This window comes from Odontomachus brunneus, unplaced genomic scaffold, assembly GCF_010583005.1.
Source record: "Odontomachus brunneus isolate Ranch 3 - 2012 unplaced genomic scaffold, Obru_v1 Obru_scaffold_165, whole genome shotgun sequence".
Lineage (NCBI taxonomy): Eukaryota > Metazoa > Arthropoda > Insecta > Hymenoptera > Formicidae > Odontomachus > Odontomachus brunneus.
Window position 1 is genome coordinate 399,401 of NW_022639615.1, and position 7,914 is coordinate 407,314.

Consider the following 7,914-nt stretch of genomic DNA (forward strand, 5'->3'; position numbering starts at 1 on the left):
TATATATATATATATATATATATATATATATATATATATATATATCGCTAAAATTAAGACGGCAAATGCTAAAAGTTCAATTATATATTGTTACGCGTTGTTGTGTCTCTTTTGTATTTCGAGATTCATCCCTCACGTACTTGCCTCTTCCGGATAAGCCGAGGAAAGGCCAAACGTGCAAGATTTTTATTCACTTCTTCGACGTCGAAGAAGTAACAAATCTGTAACAAATCGACGATTCTTTACGACCTCGATCAATATCGCGACACAAGAAGGTCTTTAAAGATCGGAAATGTGGAGAGCAGACACCACGCGTGCTTGCTTGCTCGGTGAATTCGACAAATGTCTTCCCACCAACTATTTCGTCCACGTTTCTTTTGTGCTGTGGCGCTCACTCGTATATTTTTCGCGCCATTCCCCACTCCAGAGGCGATAACTCTTTATCTTCGTCGCGCGCTGACCGAAATCTCCACGGACATATGAGCCCCTGATCATTAGTCCCCTCCGCGACGCTACCCCATCTTCTCGAAACGAACCCTCTCGTTTACTAAGCCGGCAAACCGCTTAATCAGCCGGCCTATCTAAATATATCCCGTGGGAGAAGAGCAAACGCGGAAGAAGAGCCCTATTCTACGTCTAAAAACAATTTTTTTCCTGTCAAGAAGTGAATTACGATTCTCTTTGAGCTCGTGATCCTCGGTTTTCGCAATGCACGGGGCGATGCACACGTCAGAGTAATAAATCATGGAAACTACAATAAAAATTAGATGAAGACGTATAGAAGAAAATTCAGTCGATGATGATGAAAGTTCATCTTGCAGCGTTGATGGCGCGCAAGAAGCCAAGAAAACGCGATTTATTACTGTGTAATTGTCGCAGTAAATCTCGTAATATTGCATAATCGTGAATGTAAAGCGCTACAGCGTTGTGCAAATTTTCAAATTGAAAGTAATGCACAGTACTTAAGGAGAAGTGGCACTACGCTCGCGGCAGTAAAAATTCCCGAGACCTTTCCGAGATAACGAATTTCTTAAAGCGGACGCCTTGACGCGCGCGCTTGCTCGGATTTACGCTTCTCTTCGTCGTGTTTTACAATGTAAAGAAAGGCCAACCTCGGCTTTTCTTGCCCTTGTGATTAGAACCCTAAAGAAGGAGAAGGCAAAGAGAGAGAGAGAGAGAGAAAGAGAGAGAGATTATAATGAAACGGTATAATAGCGGACTAGACGGTCTATGTGTAGTATAGCCGGCGTATTATAAATGCAAATGCATTCTGCTCGTGATATTCTACTCTGACGACGACGGAGAACGTGAGGAAGGAAGGAAAGCGGAAGAGAAGAGGAAGTAGGAAGAAGCCCAATTCTGATTACGGTTAGACGCACGTGCCTGCAAAAGGGAGAGACGTCAATCTAACGAGAGAAGATAGTCCTGTCGCGAGTAGGCAGCCGCAGCCGTTTCGACCCTTTTCAACACGCACCCCTTTCTGCCTCGAGCCTCCCTTTTTCTTCATCGCCCGTCGTAGGTGAAATCGCCATGAGGATCTCACTTGCCATTTTTTCCTTTTTTGTCTCTCTCTCTCTCTCTCTCTCTCTCTCTCTTTCTCTCTCTATCCTTTTTGTTTCTATCCCTTTTTGTCCATCCGTCTCGTGGAAGGGATCTCTTTCTTTTTTCCCTTCCAGGATGAAATCATTCGCTTGTAATACAAGCATATGTATGTATTCATTAGACTATAACACGGAACGACTTGCGACTGTGTCGTGAGGCTGACGAATTAATGTACTCGCCTGTACTTTGTCGAAGGTACGGCCGCGCGTAGTTTGCTCGAAGATATAATAGTCAATGCGGACGAGTTACGTACAATGTAGGCGAAGTTCGCCGCCTACGTCGTGCCGGTGCGCAGAGAGCAGACGATAAAGGAAAGAAAACCGATGGCAGACGGTGTCTCCGGCACACATTTGACGATTGATCGATTCTCAGGCAGGGTGCGCAAACATCGCCGGGCGGCGTGCGAAATTTATTCCGCGCTCGTTTCAACAGCGATTCCCTTTGACGGCCCATGTATTTGACGTGTAACGCCGTATTTCCGCGGCTTCGCGCTCTCGTTTACCGTGCAATTTTATGCGGCTACAAGGAAGTTAATCCCTTCTAAATCGGCCACCGCGTTATCTTTATATCTTTACTATTGCGTTGCAATCTGTATTGCGTCGCGAAGCGCAGCGTCGCTGTTGACTCCCGAATATTGAATAACACGCGACCGAACGCGCGAGCAAGATCGATCCACCCACGTGTCTTGCAACTCGAGGCGGATGACGCCGAGTGGAATCCTCCCCTAACAATCTCGACAACAAAGCAAGTCTATCCGAAGTCACGTTGCAATATAATTCTACAATAGCTCACCGTATCTCCGGCACACAATCCGGCATAATGGTCTTTAACATTTACTAGGCCTAGTTCCAAACAATTGTGCGCAATGTGTCTACAAATTTGTGTATCATAAAAGGAGCTGATAAGGAAGAAGTTGTAAAGGTAAAGATAACGTGTCAAACAATGCTGTTTACGGAGATTTCAATTTGAATCTCGTACAATAATCAGATTGAACAGAAAAGGAAGCGTTGGGAAATATGAACAAGATTGTTCCTTGCCAGGGAACATTATTGGACGTAGAAAGCAGCACTTGGAAGATTTATATTATATTCTAAGGCCGGTATTCGTACACTGAGAGAAAACAATAGCCGATTTAACTAAACTTATAATTATTTTTGGCCTCAATCGCACTTTTCGTTAGTTCTAACACGAAAATACTGCAGTTACATGTATATAAGGATCTTACTACTAACATTATAGTAGAATTTAATAAAAAATATAATTCGTAGGAATTATTTCTATATTTAATTATAGTTAAAACTACAGTAATTATTTTTATATTGTAATTGTTTCTATATGTAATTACAGTTATAACTACCAAACATTTCTTTCTTAGTGTTATTGTGCATTATTTAGAATTTTTTATTGAGAACATGATTAATTGAAAGATTTGCATTTATGAACCATTACTCAGCTGTTTGGATCAAAATTTCTTATTGTAAGGGCAATAAAAAATTTAGCAACAAAGGAATAGAAAAAACAAAGTGTGTTCAAAGTATACATTCAAAGATATGCAACTGTAAGTGCGTATCACTGATACATATGCGTCGAGAAATTCGTTTGAAACTAGAGCTATTTTGCATTCCAAAATTTTCCTTCTCCTTTTTAGGGCAAAGTTGTCTGAAGATTTACAGAGTTCACGTTGCATGTAATATAGATTTTCAGTAAAATTCTCCTAAAAATGGACGCTTCAGAATGCACTGTTGAGACCATGATATCAGATTATGGACACAAATAATGGTTCGATTTCATCGAGAAAAAAGGAGTAGAAGGGAAAAATCGTATCCTCTACATGCATAAAACGCTCGGATACGAGATGCGTATTCGAGAAAGAAAAAGAGAGAGAGAGAGAGAGCTGCGTCGGTCGATGGACGCAATCGTAAAGTTGCGCACGGACGATTAAATCAATTCGAGGGCGGCTTTAAATTCCGAAGCGATATAAAAGTGCGCTGCAAGCGACGCATAAACCCGCTGCGTGCCCGAGACGGCCCCTCACTATGACGCCCCGATGTTTTCGCGTCGCCGATAAAAACCACCGCCACGGCTGTTGCCGCGATAATGCGAGCTTCGCCTATTTATCACGCGGCGCACTTAATGGCGGCGGCTATGTACCCATCAATTAATAGCCTGTGTGCTCATCAAACGGCCGGAAGAGAAACGCGGCGGGCCTCGCGCGGAGTTAAATCGACGAGTTCCAGTCGACCATTAAACGCGGGACTGTGTATATTCGTTTCCGTGACTCGTCCTTTGCCGACTTAATGTCGAGCCAATTATCGACTATCATCGGCCACTGTAATGAACGATTCGCCGGCGATATCGACGACGCGGCGGCGGTCTGTCGACGAGGACTGTTAACACACCGTCCAAATCGTTTCCCGAGGCCAAACGTGCGCAATCGTGCCACCATCGCACGTCTGTTTTGCGAACGCACAGATGACGAGTTGATATCATCCATCGTGGCCGCGCGCGTCATGGCATCCTCTCTCTCTCTCTCTCTCTCTCTCTTTCTTTGACTCTCCTTTCTTCTGTTATTTATCGCCATGAAAAGAGAGACGCCGCTTTAAGTTGCACTCCATCACGCGTGTCGAGCTACCGCGCGCATCTCTTTGACCTCCTCGAAAACGCGTTGGCCTTTGCAGCGAGTAAGCGTACACAGCTTATCCGTGGCCGAGGCATTAATCTTCTATAAAAGCGGGATTCGCTTTTGTTTGCTCTAAAAGCCCGCTCCCGTCGAACTGACGCGGAGCGTGTTGCTCGCCCGCGGCTATAATCTCACGCTGTTCACCTTGCGTCTGTGAAGTTCCGCGAAAAATCCCATGTCTAAATAAAATTATCCGTAACGCAAACGGGACAATGCATTGTCGACATTTGTCGGAAAAAAAGGAAGACAGAGAGAGAGAGAAAGAGAGAAAGACACGAAGACGACGAATGCGGAAAAAGCGCGACGAACGAGTCTCGCGACGACGGCGACGACGAAGAGATAAACCGAGCAAACGAACGAATCACCGCGTATTACGATCGTTCCCGTTGTGCAATTGCTCCGTTAATGACTGCCCGATCAATATCGCAATAGCGTGCAACGTATCGACGTGCATTGCAGCGGAAGATCTTCAATGCGGTAACGCGAAAGCACATATTAATTTCCTGGGTTGTGATAAACACCCGTTAATTGACGTTAGATTATATTCGTGAATGTCACGGCATACAGTTCAGTTTCTTCCTGCGTGACGATTATTACGAATTTGTGAAATTAGATTAATATTAATATGTTAGGAGCGACGATCCGCGAATAAATTCACCTCTCCGTCGACGGTCGTGCCATTCATAAATTTAATTAAACTCTGCGCGTACGTCGTGGGGCCGGTAATAGCGGCGTAATAATCCGATTAAACGTAATTCCAAAAAAGTATTTGACAATATTGCGACTACTTTTTTTTTCCTTTTTTAAGCGCAGTCCGGAACTAATTAAATATTCAGATTCGAGCGAAACAGTGGTCCGTTCTTTCGTTACGTGAAGCGTTTGGCGCGCAGACTCGAAATCGGCTGCGATTGCGACAGTGACCGCGCGTAATCCGGGCTTAAGTCGAATTACACCGCAGACGCGTAAACTCTGTCCTAATTTCGCGCAGCCTAAATTCAATCAAGATTTAGCAAGCTGCTTCCGCGCTTAAGCTAACCGTTTCAGTTTAAGACTGCCGGATTTCAAGTATCTCAGCAAAAACCGAGTTGAAATTTTCTACATTAAATCCCGTAAAAATTGAAATTGCTAATGAAGAATCTCGAGAGATGTGGTATTATACAAGCTATTGCTTTACCTTGACGCCACAAATGGTTGCCATTTTTTCTACGCACATTGAGTCCTTTTTTTGAGACTCATTTCAGAATTGTTTAATATTCAATTATCTCACTAGCTCACCTACGCTTATCCTTTATTTTTAATTTATCTCGGCATTATACTAATAAATCGATCGGCTCTCTCCGTTGTTTCGACATTTCCATCACGGCAAAGTCTACTCCGCGCTGATCGAGGAAGCTTTCGTTATAACAAAGATCGGTTGTCTCCGTGGAACTTGCCGTGTATCTACACGTGTTGGGTAATTTCGCGGCTGTGCGCGCTTCGCGCATCTCCGAGTTCCGTAACCGCTTGATGGGGATGGAAACATCGTTGCGCGCAACTATCGGGCCGCGTACTTATTTTCATGCAAGGCACACACGACTGGCGCGACACCGGTGACGGCATGCGTGTCTGCGGATGACAGCCTCGCGGGATGTTTGAGAGATATCCGGCCGTTAGACGGTTGTTGTACATACATACGTCTAGTCGGGTCGATTGACAGCGGCTCCGGCCTCGAACAAGCGACGACGAGGAGCCTTATGACTTTCGATTACGCTGACCGTAACCCACGGACGAGAATTATGACGTTATAAACGCGGCGGTTCAAATCGTCACGTAGTTTTACGGCGCTCGGGACGGCGCGCGGGCTCCATCGCCGTGAAATATCGGATAATACGTTAGCGGACGCGCCGAGAGGCACGTTTATTCCGTTTTTCGTCATCGCGCGTTATCATCGCGCCTGAGCCGGTCGATAGATAAGCCGGGCAATACCATCTATGCGAGGATAGAGTGGCTCTCCAAGGCACATTACGCGAAACGCCCAACGATTTTTTTATTCGGCAGATATTTGCCGAGACTCTATCTCACGTTTTGCCCGTCGAGCTCGTCACGAGTGCGATGCATATTGTCACACGTAAAGGTCATTCTACATTAGTTGCAAGCAGCCAATCGCATGATCGCAAGCAGCACTATTTCCGGTTGTAAGCTAGTCGCAAGCAGCAATCGCAAGGTTTGCCAGAGTCCAAAGTTTGCGCCTCTGCGATGTTGCGACAACCAATCAGTGTCGAGTTCCGCATATATAGGTTTATAGCGTCAACTTTACCTGTCTGTTTTTGTTTGTTCGCTTCCATATTTAAACGTAGGTACTGCTCTGCATGTTCATCTTAACGTCGGTTTTCTTTTTTCCTGTGACCGAGTCTTATGGATGTTAATGAAACATTCTCGTCACTTATTGGCTGTGACATGCGACTAACGATTGAAATGTAGAAGCTCATATCGCAAGAGTTTTGCGCTTTGCGACAATGCGATCTTGCGATTGGCTGCTTGCAACTAATGTAGAACGACCTTAATATCGCAGAGTTACAGTGAAACATTCTCTCGTTTCGGAGGGGAGAGGGGGAGGGCAGAAGGATGCGACCCTTTCCGTTCGGAAGCGCCACTCACGTAATTACCATTTATAGGCTGCGGGGATTAAAGGGATGCTACGCTAATGCATATTCAAACAATCGTTAAGTTATAACCTACCCGAATGCAATCTCCCTCTCAATCTATTTCTCTCTCTCTCTCTTTCTCTCTTGCTATTCTTTAAACTTTTTTCAAATTTGTACGTATATTTTTTTAAAGTTGTATTTTTTGTATTTTTCTAGCTATCTTTTGTAATGATTTATTATAATTAATTAGGATTTAGCTGCGCTTGAGGGTACCAGTCCCAGGGTGCGTTAAATACATCTATCTGCCTCTCTCGGAAATCCAGTTGGTTTTACGAATACGCGTTCTCGTATCAACGGGACGGGATTAAATTGGCCGCTTAATTGAGGTTTAAAACGAAAGCGAGGTGCGAAACGAACGAGCTCCATCCACGGTGCAGTTTCCTGCAGTATCCTAGTGCGAGCGGGACTGCCAAGAGGTTCCAGCTCGTACCGCGAGCTGAACAAGCCGGACCACGACACTACTGCGGCGATCGATCGCCCGTCGCGTCTCGGCGCTACTTTACCGACCCACACCGGAAATTACAGCGCGCCGCGACATTTCCGGTTAATTCCATAGATATTAACAAAGGGGATATTAACGTTCGACAGAATTAAAACCAAGCGTTTCCCACAGCTATCACGCCTTTCATTGCGGACTCGCCGTTTACACCGGCGACGCGAGACACGAACGTCTCGCTCAAGAGGCTCGGCGTCTCCGTTTTGAAAAAAAGACTTTTCCATTTCCTCTGATCTCGAAAGTCCGAAAAGAAGTGTTTTTCGTGAGAATGCGAATCAAGACGTCTCGCGCGGCCCAAAAAGACGAACAATAAATGATGACGCCGTTGCAGGCAATAAATAACAATGGCATTTGTCAACCTTCCTCGAGGAATCGAAGAAATATCATAGTCTCCAGTATCGACCGTGCGCGTGCCATTATCATTCATAAAACATAATGTCAGCTGACCACCC